The sequence below is a fragment of the Melospiza georgiana genome, chromosome 3 (assembly GCF_028018845.1).
Source record: "Melospiza georgiana isolate bMelGeo1 chromosome 3, bMelGeo1.pri, whole genome shotgun sequence".
Classification (NCBI taxonomy): Eukaryota; Metazoa; Chordata; class Aves; order Passeriformes; family Passerellidae; genus Melospiza; species Melospiza georgiana.
The window spans coordinates 71401290-71416332 of NC_080432.1; the positions used below are offsets into that span (position 1 = coordinate 71401290).

The following is a 15043-nucleotide window of genomic DNA, read 5'->3' on the forward strand; positions in this document are numbered from 1 at the left end:
CTGAGCATACTGCTCAGCATACTTTAATGCTCTGTAAAACGCAGCATGGACAAAAGGAGACCTGAGTATAATCAGATCCCAGCACCCATTTGGTATCTTCACATACCTAATCCACTGCAGAAAAGTGCTGGAAAAGATGCAGAGCCCCTTTTGTTCATATTGTTTAATTTTCCAGCAGATGGACATCTTTGGGCATATTGATAAAATGGGGATAAACGGCTGGTGGCCAAAGAGCTGTTGGTCACACGGAGTGAATCTACTGGTGCACACCCAGTTAGAGCCAGCACAAACAGGGAGGCAAGGAAGGAGACAAGTCCAGATGTGTTGATCAAGCAACAGGGAAGATGTCAAGAACCACTTTCCTTTTTCACTAGCAGCAGTACAGAGCAAAAACTTTGCATTTTCCCTTCCTTTCAATCCTGCTGAGAAACCCAAAGCTGCAAAACAAGGTGGCCACCAGCAAGTGAAGTGGCTCAGCAGTTGCTCCAGGCAAAGCGGGAAGCTGACCAGGGACACACAAGGGGCCAGATGGATTAACAGCCACTGGCAAGGTCTGGAAAATTCCAAGTTTAGATATGCTGTCATATCTGAATGTGATTATAAACCAGCAGGAAAACCCTGTGGTCTGTACTGGGGAAACCCAAGTCTTAGAATGGTAATTATGCCTATATATGGGAATACCAGACCCCTCATTTAGTTTCAAATAACTCTTTTGCTAAAAAAGAATAACTTTTTCACCTAGTTCACACTGACTTTCTATGACTAAAAAAAAATTTAAAGCTGAATAAAAGTATGTAACAGCAGATCCATTCAAAACTTTACACTAAGAGCCACAAAGTTCAAAAATATGCTGCTGCCCACAAGAGCTTTGATCAAAGAGATAAAGAATCTCCTTCAAAGCAAGAGAAATATAATTTTAATAGATGCTGTAGTTTCATGCCTTGGAAATTTTTAGTAACATTGAAAAGCAGCAGAAATTTTATTAAGTATTGGATACTCTAAACTTTGTATTTCACAAACCAGAAGCTACACAAACTCTCACAATATTACTAACATGTTTTTGCAATCAGTCCATCTATTAAAATGCAGAGAGCTTTGTACAATTCAGTTGCAGTGTTATTAAGCATACTTATTCAAATCAATCTTGAAAGATTGAAAGCCATGGTAATGAGATATTATTTCTTAGTTACACTCACCAAATCATAACATCATGCAACTAAACCAACAGAACATTTTTTGAATGGGCAGCCTTCATGAACTGAGATCCTGATGGCCAACCCAGCCCTGCATAATGGAAAGGTGTGCATAACCTGAGCAGAATAGCAGGGCTGCAGATGTACCTCAGAGAGAGAAGCAAGGGTCTCTTCAAGTCACAGCAACACGACAAGCAGGTAGGACAGAAACAGCAGAGGGCTGAAAAGTCTGTGTACCAATTAATGCATTGCTACCACAGTCTGACTTAGAGTTTCCAAAGGCATTACTTATCATCGTGTCACAATCACTGAAGGATCTCTAAAGGATCACATATCCAGCCACAAACCCATGCAATCATGCAGCAGCTTCTTTACTGTGTGCTTTTAGTATGGCAAATAAGGACGCAGAAGTTCCTCTTCTCTGAATATGAAGACTATAGTATAACAGCTTCTCTGAGGATGTTTCCTTCTGTGGTGCTCAAAGCCCATCACATCCTACAGCCATACTAATTACAAATACTCTGGGTTGGATTTTTGCTTTTCTTCATTATTCTCTTCAACTCATTCTTTGCACCAATTATTTCTCTTACTAGCTAGAATTTACAGAAACATGCTAGGCACAGATGCTATTGCAGTGCAAAAAAGCTTGATTACATTTCAAAATATTCGCCATTTTTTCTCTCATCCTTAGGTTGAGTTTGCTCAAATGACAAATATTTCCATTAAGATCTACAAAACACTGGCACAAAAAGTGCACATACTTGCTAGTTCCACTGCATAATACAGTGAGGGATCTGTAGGGCTTGCTTTGGTTACCATGTATTCTGTTTCTTTCTTTACTGTTATTTTGATAGTCAAGAATTTTCTACTGAGTTAACAGATGCTTACTGGCTTATCAAAATTCAGTATTTAAAATATTAACATACTTCAGTATTTAAACAGTGACTTTTTTGTTGGAGATGTAACACGTTAAAACCAATTAATAAAAAAACTATCTTCAAACCATCTCTGCTAAATTTTATACATCAAAATATTTACATTGACAGCAAGTATGAAAAGTGTGTTTCTTTATATGGTACGGAGGTAGATAGGGATACAAAGATGGTTGAGTAGAGCAGACACATATTTTCCATGCTTTCTTATTATACCATGTAAACCAGAACCCTTTAATGCTAATTGTGCCACAATGATTTCCACTTCTCGGCACCAAAAAGGCTCGTCTTCTTTGCTACACACTATCCCTTCTGTGGGTTACTGAGCAGAGAAAGAGCAGCAGTAATCTCCTGTGCTCTAGTAAATACTGTCAATAGAATAGTGTGCATTAGTAGCTTCCTTCAGGCAGCTAAGAGAAGTACAAAAAGCAGAAAAAAGTTGAAGGATGGTTGCAAGCCCACATGACATCTACACCATCTACACCATTACTGCACTTTTTGTATTCACTTTTTATTAATGCAGAATAGCCCAGTCTGTTCCAGGAATGCAAGAATGATTTATCCCATCATTTGCTTTCCATGTGGAAGGCAGCTACAGCCTCTGTTAATTTCTAAGATGGATCTTTTCTCCCTTTTCCCCTTTAATCTGACATCATTAAGTCTCTGACTTACAGGGCATTATACCTTCACAGCATGTACCATATGATGTTAAATGGGAAGCCCTGGGAATAAAGCCAAGTTCCAGTGGAGTTCATGTATTCAAATTCACAAGCATACCTTAGTCTGGAATTGGGTAAATCACTCATTGGGCTCCTCTAATTTGAATGGAAGCATTTTCTTCTGGAAAAGCAGAAAAATCATACATGCAAACTTACCAGGTGACATTACTAACACTTATAAATGAAAAGACAGAGCAGTCCTTTCCCCCAGATGGACAAAGCTTACTGTAGACCAAGAAGTGGAAGAAAATGGCAGGAACTTGGTCTTTCTTGGTCTTCACATGACAGTAAACTCTCTATGTAGCCAAATACAAGGCCTCATGTCTGTAGTAGTATTTGTAAAAGAAAAGATTACTGCAGAGGTCTTTATCACCACATAAAACACCTTTCTTTACACAAATGTACAAAGAAACTTTCCCTTCCTGCTTTGCACTGTGGCATCTGTTGAAGACCATTTTCTGACCCCAAATTACAAGGGTAACTGTTTATGGTCCCCTGAGAAAGACACAAGGAAAGATATGAAAACAAACAAACAAACAAACAAAAAAACCCTAAAATAAAGATTAAGCAGCTGGATATTTTCTCTGCATATATTAATAGATTTGTGCCTCTAATGAGCTTCAAGATTTTTATAATGGTCTGATTGTCTGCGATACATTTTTGGTTAAGATTAAGCTCAAAAGCTACCACTGAGCAGCAGCAGAATGGCAGGGACTTATTCTCCCATTGTCTCCCAGCAACTAGTAGTAAAGGATAAGTGAATACTAGGAACAGACAAAGTTAGCTCCAAACATCAGACAGTGTTCCAATGGCCTCTCCTAGATGACATATATTCCATTTTTCAAGTATTCCTCAGTCATGGCACTTTGATGTTTTGCTACAGCAGAAGCACTGAAGAGTATAAAAAATGAAGAGCAAACACAGTGGCTTAGTGAAACCAGTATCCAAGGAGCCCTGTCTGTATTATTCACCCCAGCAGGCAGCATGGCTGCATTTTACTTTTCTACATTACTGTATATATTTGGTCAAAGTATCCTCACACTCATCATTTACTCAGTTGGTTATCTTTTTCCCCATGGATGCTATTTTCCATCTTTTGCTTTCTTTCAGCACTGAAAATTTGCAGGATAATCACCCATAACCCATGCATTCCTATATATACTCTCCACTGATGATTTCCTCTGTGAAAATGTAAATTTTCCAAGAGAACTGAGGTAAGTATTACAGATGTTGATATTTTTTCTTATCTTTTTCTGAAACCATGTTTTGAGCAAGTATAATTTCTGAGGACTGTGAAGCACTCAGCTGAAAATTTCAGATGTTTTGAAATGCTCCAGTGCTCCTGGTTGGGCACTGCATCACATATTGACTCAATACCTCAAGAACGTCCCTTGAGACTGCTGGAAATCACAGGACAGCAAGTTGGTCAGCTCCTGCTCTTGGCATATGCCAGATGGATTTCTGTAACTGGTGATTTTAAAGAAGCTGGGCTGCAGCTCTTTCCCAACCATCTGGCATCCTTTCTCTTCAGTGCACATCATGTTAGGTGAAACCAGACAGCAAGGAATATAGCACTGCCCCTGGGATAATTACATTTATTTCTCAGCTCCACACTCTTACAGGTAAGCATGCTGAATTTTGCAGCTTCAGCTTGATTTGCAGATCCACAATCAGGTCATATCTGCAGTAATGACTGAATATTATTGCAAGACCAGTTACAAATGGAACTCAATGTAGACATAAAATTTTACTGGGGGCTTTTTGACCTGCATGGTAGGCATGAGAAATTCATTCATCCATTAAGGACCATGTAGTACAAGTTTCCTGACCATTATAGTCTGGGCTTTATTATTATATATTTGAGCATGTTGACCACATCAAGATTTCCTTGTCTGAAAAAATACATAATTTCCCATACACCACAGAACATGAAAGCAGTAATTAGCACAATCTAAACATACTTTTTTTTTCTCCTACTCTTTTGAATTGCTGACATAAGCTTTTTGGATGGCAGCTCTGCTTGATACCCTACTGATGGGCTTTCAACAATAGGCAAATTTTACAGCTGCATAACTACGTTGGAATCAGGCTCTAGATTTGCATTCAATTTTTGTAGATGCAACTGGTTGAGTACAGCTGCATTGCTACAAAATTTTCCAAATGCCTGTATTCTAAGCAATTCTAAGTCTTCTTTCATCAATACAAAGGTATTTAGACAAAAATATAAAGCAGATCTATAGACTATCAACTGGAAACAAGTCACTTCTTCAAATTTATTATATTTGGTAGGATGTCTTGTTAAGCAATTATTCAGTTTTATTTATCACAGCTCAACACCAGGACTTTGTACAGAACTCTTTATATGGTTAATGTCCAAAACAGAAGATATCCAGCAGCATCAGAAAAGCAGATGAAGTGTTTTTGCAATACATCTGCTTCCATAGACATGTTTTAAAATAGAGTTTAATTACATGAACTGAGAGATTTTCAGTAAATAGTTCAGTATAAAGTTCTCAAAATGCTAGCTAATTCTACCCTGCTAAATTTAAAATTAGGTATTACTTCAATCTGGGAAGTTCAGGTCAATGTTAAGTCTTCATGTGTTTGCTTTTATCAAAATTGAGTATCGTTGAACCCTAGTACTAAGAAGAAAGAACTGAAGGGTTTATGAACAATCAGCCAATGGTGCATCACATAACTGCCCTTGATCCTAAAAGGACTATTTCCTCTACTTCTACTTTCAATTTGCAGTTATCTTCAGATTAAATCTATTATCTTGCAAGGAAAATGTATACTTTTCTTTCAATTAATTAAACTCTGCATTCCTTGACTTAAAAGCAAGTCATGCATGAAATGCAATATGGAATCAGCTTCTTGAAAGCCTATAATTTTCACTTGTGATGTCCCAAGGAGTATGGTTTAAATTATCATTTACTACAGTTACTAATAAGCATTCAATTTGAAACTACAAACTCACTCTTGCACCTTCAAAGCTATGGGATAAGGGGATAAAATTATTTTTATGAAACTTCTAGATGCAGGTGCTACACTACAGAGGCTACAAGTTAATCATCAGTTTTACACTGATGCAGTAAAAATCCACTAAAACTCATTATCAAAGCTGTTAACCTGGGCAATGAATTTGAGAACATGGTAGAAAAGCACTTAGACCACAGGATAAACAGCAGGATATCTGCATGTCCATAGCCCACCAAAGCTCCAGCACTATCTCAACCACTATTGCTACACGCAAGAAAAAGTACATACAGAAAGATGGATGGATGGATGGATGGATAGATAGATAGATAGATAGATGATAGATAGATAGATAGATAGATAGATAGATAGATAGATAGATAGATAGATAGATAGATAGATAGATAGTAGATAGATAGTAAGTAGATAGATAATGGAAGCTGATAACCAGTAGCCCAGGGTGTGTATTAGAAACTGATTAAATGCATGTGAAGGGAAACTGCAGCTGGATTCAAGGTCCTGAACACTTGTACCCCTGTATGCAGCATCTGACTGACTGTGCACAGCATTCACTCTTTCTGTGTGCTGTATTTCCCTGAGAACAGAGGCTCCTGTGTCCAGTGCAGTGAAGGCTGAGTGAATCTGGTTCACAAAATTAAAAGCCTCCTGGAATGGTCCATGGCAACCAGGGAAAGCAAGGGAAAGCAAGGGAAGCTCAGGTGCCCCTAAAGCATCAGGGCCTGTCAGGGTCAGGCTGTTTACATAAATGCAGTTAATAGTGGTTGGTGCAAAACAGAGAATATCAATATAACTAACCATTAACTACAGAAAACACTGCTCCCTCTGATGGTAAAACCCACTGGATGATAGAAATACTCCACCCATTTCATTACAGAATTATTTTAATTTCACTGTTTCAAAAATTGTCAAAATATCAAGTTAATTTCACAACTGAAAGAAAACAAATCAAAAAGGAGGAGAGGAAGTCACAGCCCATTCCACTCAAGCAAAGGCCTGAACTGCTGGGAAAGCAACATGCTGCATTCAAGGCACAGGCTGCTGGAAGAATTTTTACAGAGTAAGAATCTTTGAATGAATGGAAAAAAGAATAAGAAGAGGTTTTCCTAACTGTGAAGATCACCATTTAGTGAGAAGTTCTTTCTCACCCTTGATCCTATATGGGCAGGTAAATGCACAAATCCTATTTGCACAGAGTCAGTAAAAAGGATCCCTGAAAACAGTTAAAGCACAGATTACTGGACTTTGGACTACAAGCATGGTTTGACATTTTATTGGATGGAATTTAGTAACTACACTGCCCTGTCCAGCAACACCAGGCTCCCAGGCTGTGGGCTGTTACTGTGTGAATCCCCAAAAGGTCAGGTGGTGGCCCAGCACATTTCTCTGCAAGCCATAAGAAGTTCCACAGGGAAGGTGACTTCATGCCAAACTGAAACTTGAAAACCTGTACAATTTTTTTAACAGCATTGCTAACTGAAAAAGGATAAACATTCTTTTTCATTTCAGAAATAAGTGATGTTTTCTTTAGCTCCTTCCCTTGTAGACTTTGACTGAATCACATAAAGAAAAATTTCATGTGGCCCAGGACCAAAGACTAAAAATTTGAAGCCAAGTAAGGCTTCACAAAAACAGGAACAATAAAGACCTGTGCTACAAAAGATGCTCTTTTTCATGACAGAAATCCCATTAGTCACTGCTTCCAGTACCACAACCAAACAAAAAAAAACCCAAAAAGAATCAAAAAATCATGGTCAGCTAACATTCATTCCTCTGCTGTTAACACACACGAAAAAGAAAGGGAGAGATACGATAAACCAGATTTGCTGCCACATTTAAGAAGAGGTTTGTTCTAAGCCTTCCCTTAAACACACCTGGTTTCTTAGTTTCTCCCCTAGAGCTTGCCTTTGTAAGAGCAGCACTCCAACACAAACCTCTGGGTCTCCCAGATGCAAGCTGCTTCATAGCTGGGTTGGTGACCTCTTTAACTAAAGCACAACCACTGCTCAAGTCCAAGGGCTGACACAAGGCAAAGGATGCTGCCATGACAATATTCTCATAGATCATTAGGTGCTGCTTTCAAGAGCATGGAGGAGCATGAACAATTCTTAAAATAAATTATTTAACTAATAAATAAATAAATAAATAAACAACATGAGTTTCAAATTGCTATTCCAATGGGACCCTCTGGGAAAAATTCTGCCTTAAGTTATATTATGGCAAAACTATTTCCATTCACTGTAGCCAAAACATTTTTTTGATTTTAACATCTTCTTCGCATTGCTAAAGATTTAACCAAATATAAGAGAGGACAAGGATGTGAGTGTGGTTTAATGGTCTGCATGTGCCCAGTATGTTTAAGACATACTTTATAAAATAGGAAATTAGATTCTTTGCCTAGCATAATTTTATTATTTAAAAATTATTTCATATTTCTCCCTGTCATTCTTCTCTTTTTTAATACAAGTTGATTTGCAAGTCAACCACTTGGATATGTAGGTAGAGCTCCGATAAAAGCTACTATAAGGAGAAGAAAGAAACCATGACTGTTACATGATGCTGAATAAATATTAGCTGCAGCCACAAATCATTCAGATGTATTTGCTAGTAAAATATTTCTGAAATTATTGCCTTTATTTTGTACTGTATTTCCAAGTCTTTTCCAGAAAAGTATTTAAGCACATGCCTAACTTAAAGCACATGAAAAATCCCATTGATTTAAGTGGGCTTAATCACATCCCCTAAGTCCCACACATTCTTCAGTGCACTGCTGCATCTGGACTTTTTATAATAATCAAATGAGTAGAAACCTAATGTATGTTCAGTGTAAACTACACTTCTCATGTGAAAATGTAGACTTAGTTATTTAATAGGCATGAAGGCACTGGGCATTTAGCCTTGCAAAATGAAAAAGCTAGAGAAGATTGATTTACTGTCATTTTGTTGAATATTTTGCTTTCATTACAAAACCCTGACCCCTTTTTACTGAAGAAGAAAGTATTTCTGAACATGTTAACTTCACCTGGACACTGTCAAAATCAGAAGCCTAAGATGATGTACAATCTCTGTGCTAATGAAACTTGTATTTCCATTTGGCATTCACAAATATGTCAAATGTGGACACTTTTGGAAATTTTGTGAGTAATTCTAAGTTAAAATTAAATACTAAAATCAATTAGAAGTATAGTATTTATAAATGTGGTATTTTAAATGCTTGAACAAGTATCACATCCTACAAGCAAAATTTGTCTGCCAAACTTGGAATGTATCTGTCAGACTCTGATTTATTCTAAAAAAGCATCATTTATAGAGAGAGATAATACTTTTATTAGACTGACTCGCATGTTCCAAATTATGCATGTATGCCTGCACAGATACAAACCTTTTTTTAGGTGAACAGCTCCTTGTAGAAGAGTCAAAGAAGGTCTAGCTGGCCCTGTTTTCAGGCCTTGACAATTTTTTTCCACCTGCAAATTTTTGTTGTTATTTTTTCTAGTGGAGTTATCTGTTACAATACAATAGAAGTCACCTCTGTTATCCATATCACATCAGGGCTGTTACATCACCAGTAATAGAGAATTTCATGCTCCAGGAACCCTGGAGACCCTGTGCAGAAGATGGCATCTACCTTGAGAAAAGTTCATGTAGCTTATGGCAATGGCCATTTTCCCAAGTAGTTCTATCCCTAAAATTCTAGTCTGGGGCCTCTCTGGAGCCAGAAATACCATCCATAACAAACTATATAGTAGCTATGTGTCAGTCCTTGTCAGCAGTCCAAGGACAGTGTGTGACAGCAGAACATTTTCTTTTATTGGTTTTCCTTGTTATTAAATAAAGCCCATACAGTGTCTTTCCATTTAAACCTCTCATACTGGCACAGTAACATCTTCCAGGAGACAGGAAGAGAGCTGAACCAGAGGAAACATGACAGTGACAATGATAGGAGCATTTCTGTGCCAACCCCTCTTCTCATCCCATCTTGCAAGTTTACAAGCCATGGATATTATTCTGTAGAATTCTCTTGGATACATTTTTAAGAGATTGCTTACTTAGCTGTTAAAGCAATGTGCTGTCAAATTAGAATATTAATCAACTCAGAAAAAATGAATATTTCTATTACATGCATGTCCACAGTGAACATTTGTATCTTTCATGCCAAACTATTTCTCCAATGATACACAATTCACACCACACACAAGTCTACTCAGTTTATTCTGCATGTCAAAATGCATTAATTGCTTCTGAGTGCTGTCTCATTTGGTCTGTCCCATTTGGGAAATGACAGAAATAAAATATATATAAAACTACTACGTAGTTTGAAAAAAGTGCCTTCAAATTTAACAGTGGTGGATTTTTGTACAGAAATAACAGAATGCTGAGGTGATGCAGCACAAAGGAAAGAGCAAAAAAAAAGTGTGTGTTCATAGAAGTTGTTATGTCATATGTAAAAAGTCTTACAGCTGAGAGAGAACAACATTGATGTTTCTACCTCAAATTCCTATTAGATGAGAGACAAGGAATTATGGTATTGCATTTTATTCTTTATTTACTGTAATTCAAACTGGGTGACAATTTTGGATCCTCTATGGCACACCGCCTCTCTGTGCCAGTTACTGTGTCTGTAGAATGGAGGCAGTAAAATACCGAAACAATTCTCAATAATACTCTGAAATAAACCTTCAAAAAAGCAGTCTGCTTTTCTACTACTTTCTATTACAGCTGAGTTGAAGTTATGACATTTTTCTTCAATGACTGATTTTAATTAAAAGCAAATAATCACTCATCAAGAAAACTATTTTTTTCTTACTACATTCATAGTTTTTTTACTTCCCTATCTTAAATGTTCCTTGCTTTCATAACTGAAGTATTTGTGCATACTGCCATCATTTCATGACCAGCAGCTAGACCAGGTAACTTCCAGATAAGTCTTTCAAGCTACATCACTAACCTGAGAAGATGAATTGCCTGTAATATTCCAAGTCCTACTAATACTGATATAACAGAGATAGCAACCACAACATGCTTTGCTGCAATGCAGTACAGTGAAACAAAGCATTTTAAAATTCAGGTAAAGAGTTAAAACTAATTTTTATTTCTTTGCAATGAGCTCCAGCCAAAGTGCTAGCAGGCTGCCCACCCCAGATGTGGGGAAGATTAAATGGTGCAGGTACAGGGCTCATGCAACAGAGAAGTAGCTGCAGCTGAAAACTGATCTGCAAAGGGATCACATCTGACAGCTTCACACATTAAAACAAAACAAAAACGGGAAAACAACCCTGTCCAAAAAAGGTTGCCAAGGATCGTCCATCTGCAAGTGGGCCATACATGCAAGTAACAGATATAACAGTCTGTACAATCTGATAAAAAACAAATAACTTACCCAGGGCACAAGGGGGATGATTGTCCAAATGTCACAAAAATAAAAACCTGTTCACTCAGGTTTAGCTTCACATCTGCTAGTGTCCTGTCCTACAGCACTGCAACCTATTGTTTAATTCTAGGTTAAAATGAAGTAATCTAAATAAGCAGGCTGTTATATAAAAGGACCAGGGGATGAAATTACACCAGTTTCTAATAAGGCCCTTTGAAACCCTAAACTAGCAAGTTAGCAGCCAAATTGTTCTTCTTCTACTAATACAAACTGAACAGAAAGTGATGACTAAAAGAGACAAAATAAAGAATGTAAACTGGTAGTTCTCAAAATCCCAAGTCTGTCTGCTATACCAAAGCACGGCAGAGAAATATTTAGGTGCTAAAAAATTATAGTTTTATTTATCATCTCCAAGACCAGTCTGGAAGAACTTTTGTCTCTCTATTGCTAGACTCTTCATGAATACAAGATCTGTAAAATTTCCTTCTCTTCCATTTCAAAACAAACAGAACTTAAACATAGCTCCACCTGTCCATGTAAGACCAATTGGCTTTGTTTAAAGTATTCTTTCACTTGGTAAGTTGTAGTCTGCACCTGATGACAAACTTCACACCAGAAAATGAAAAGGATCATTTGGTTATTTTCTTCTATCTATGCTATACATGTCTTACTATTTTCCTCTTTTTCACTCAGAATTGAGCCTTCCCATAAATTGAAAGAAAATTCCACACACGGATGTACAAATATATTCTGCATCTGAACTGGAAAGGAAAAGAGAGTTATGAGCTTTTTTGGACACACACCCACCCTAGAAAGTACAGTAGCATGATATGCCCCATCCCAGACTGCTCCATGCCAGCCACAAGGATCCACTGGATCTCCACTGCACCTGATGGATCCCAGCTCACCTCTGCATCAGATAGTAAATTGCATCATTTTCCTGCTGGTCTTCAAAATAGAGCCATTCACCTATTCACTTGTGAGTAGAGACAGGAAAGCTAAAGTATAATAAATTCTATTCTGATTCTGACTCTTTTTCTCGCTAAATGATCATGATTAAGACTTGATTCCCCCACCTCTGCCAACAAGGGGAAGGCAGAGGAAAGGGGGCACAAGAGGTTTCCCAATACAGAGGCTCTACAGCACAACAATTAGACAAGTAGACTGACTTCTGGTCAAAAATAGGAAAAACAAATAAATTACTGACATAATGTGTATGTATATATCTATGTGTGTGTATATATATATTACATCTACTCAAGTTGGCATCTCAGAAAACAGCAGCTGCTCAATTCAGTCAAAAACAACTCTTCAGAGGCTCTGAGAACAGGGTAGCACAGATTCCTGAAGCAGTATGTGGTCATGCAGTCATTGTACTGAGACAAAAGGGAAATAACTTATTTCTCATGTGGCAACAGGGATGCTGTGAAATTGCTCTTAGGTATGATCATGTAAATTTCACCTAACTGATATAATTTCAGGACAGGAATCACACAACCAATCATTTCTTATTGGTGTATTTTTTTGAGTTAAAATAATAATAGTAATCTAAAACTTAGACTGAAGACTGTCAGAATAAAAGCTACACTACAGTATATCATGCTTCAGGATGATGATCTACTCTCAAAAGTTAGAATAATTTCCTTTCTTTAAATAAAAACCTGGAAATTATTCTTGTTCACTATACCAAGGAACTGTGCCTGGCTTCTTTACCCAAGGATGAAAGATTCTTTAACAGAATTCCCTGGGAAATTAATCCAATAAAGGAATCTTTCTCTACAGAAAACTCGACTGTCCATCAAACACACCATGCAAAAGCAAATACCTTCTAACCCATCCCAGCTGCAGAGAAAGGCAGTCTTTAAAGTAACCAAGGACTAAACTATTTGAAGCCAAGGCATCAGCACAAGTTTGAGCACAGGTCTCACATTCATGCTTATTCACACAATCTAATACACATGCACCAGAGGCTAGGTCCTTATGCTCCATGAATTTTTATGATCTAAATATTATGCATTTAACTCCCAAAAGAAATTTTGAGGCTGGCATGAAGTACTTGTGCTCCCTGAACACATCAAGACTTAGAAATCCTGCCTGATGGGCAGAAACTGCCCAGAGCTAACCAGTATAAAATGCATTAACCAGTACAAAACAGCACAGCTGCACTTCAAGCAGATACATCTGATACCTTAGAGTTTAAACCACCAAAGCCTCCTGCTTCCTGAGATCTCTAGCCCACAGACATGCCCTGTGGCTTTTAAGGAACTAAGCCAGAAATGCTATTTTCTTTTTTGAAAATTGGCTAAGAGAGGAGTTTAACCATGATGTAACAGTGAAATGGCTTTTGAAGTTGGGAAATGAAGGCTTAGTGCCTGCTCAAGGTAGACAGGCCTCACACAATTCCCAAGACAGTGCCCAAGCTCTAGGTGAGATTTTAGTCTCAGTGCCCACCTGGATAGAGGCAGTGATGAAATGGCTCTCCCACCCATTACCGTCAAGTTCTGACACTGTTAGTGAAGAATAAGAAGAATAAACTTGTCTGGAATCTTTACTTTCTGTGATACTAGCATAAAGACAGCAAACACCGCCTTCATAGGCAACACAGCACAGATTTCACCTCAATTTGCAATCTGCAGACCATTTTCACATGTAGCATAAAACCATGTAGGAATTATGAGAAATACTACAGAGATTATACTATGATGGGGTCATAAAATTGCTTCTAAAATATGTATTTATCAGGCATCCAGTGTTGCAAAAACATTTTAACTACTATGGAAAGATGTTTTTTCAGTAAGCTAAACTGGCTCATCTACCTCCTGTTAATAACCACACCATGAATACTCCACAGAAAAAGTGTTTCACAGACTACAAGAGATGAACTTCTGCCTAATCTTTTATGAACTTTATAAAACTTTATTAAATTATGAAGCCATGTAGCTTTTACAGGCTTGAAAGTTTTGCTTGGGAACACTTTAAATACATAAATATGTGCAGCTGTCCCAGGTAGTGTCACCATGGGGATTTAAGACACTGTTAAGACTTTCCAGTCCTGTACCATTTAAAATCAGTAATAAAACTCTAGTCCAAGATAAAGTCTCAGATAGGAGCTACCCAGCCAGGAGCAAAGTACTCCTTATTAAAGAAAATTACTGACATTTTAGAAACACTGCAATTCTTCCCACTTGTTTGCACTTATGTTACCCATAAAAGTCTCTAAAAAGATATATATATTCAGACTTTTCAAGTTTATTGCATGGATAACCTCCTTCAGCATGTCAGAAATAGAAATACTAAATCCCTTTGTTCATCTTTAGTACACTAAGTCCAAGCTGAGAATCGTAGGGATCATGGTACTGGCAAAATGTGTCCCTATTTAAGTAGTAAGAAACAGCAGAAAATTAAGACGCTGAAAAGCCCAATACATTGGATGGCAAGCCCAGATAGTTTTGAATTTGCTCAGAGCCTGCTGTCCCTTCAGAACTGTAGTCTGGTGGTGAGGAGATCTGAAGATGACATCCTTAAAGGCAAGGAAAAATAAGAAAGGAAAGGAGAAAAAATGTCCACCCCATTTTTCCCAGAAATGTTATCAGTGAAAAGAAGAATCTGTCTCTGACTTGGGATGGGAGATAGACTACCAATTCTCACAATCTCCTTGAAATCCAAGAGAATCCTGAAAAAAATTAGTGTTTGTCATCTGCCAGTCTGACCATTTGAAATATTTTGCTTCTGTTTTTGGTAACCCTTGATTTGGAAAAACTGACAGATCACTATGGACATACATTTTAATGCAATTATTTGAACAAGGCATACCACTGTGAACGTTTCTAACAT

At 37.5% G+C, this 15043-nt stretch overlaps 1 protein-coding gene across 1 annotated transcript in view; it reads right to left on the reverse strand.

Moving 5' to 3' along the window:
• The window catches only part of EYA4 (EYA transcriptional coactivator and phosphatase 4), a 121832-nt gene that overhangs the window by 106463 nt on the left and 326 nt on the right, over window positions 1-15043 (reverse strand). The window lies entirely within an intron of this gene.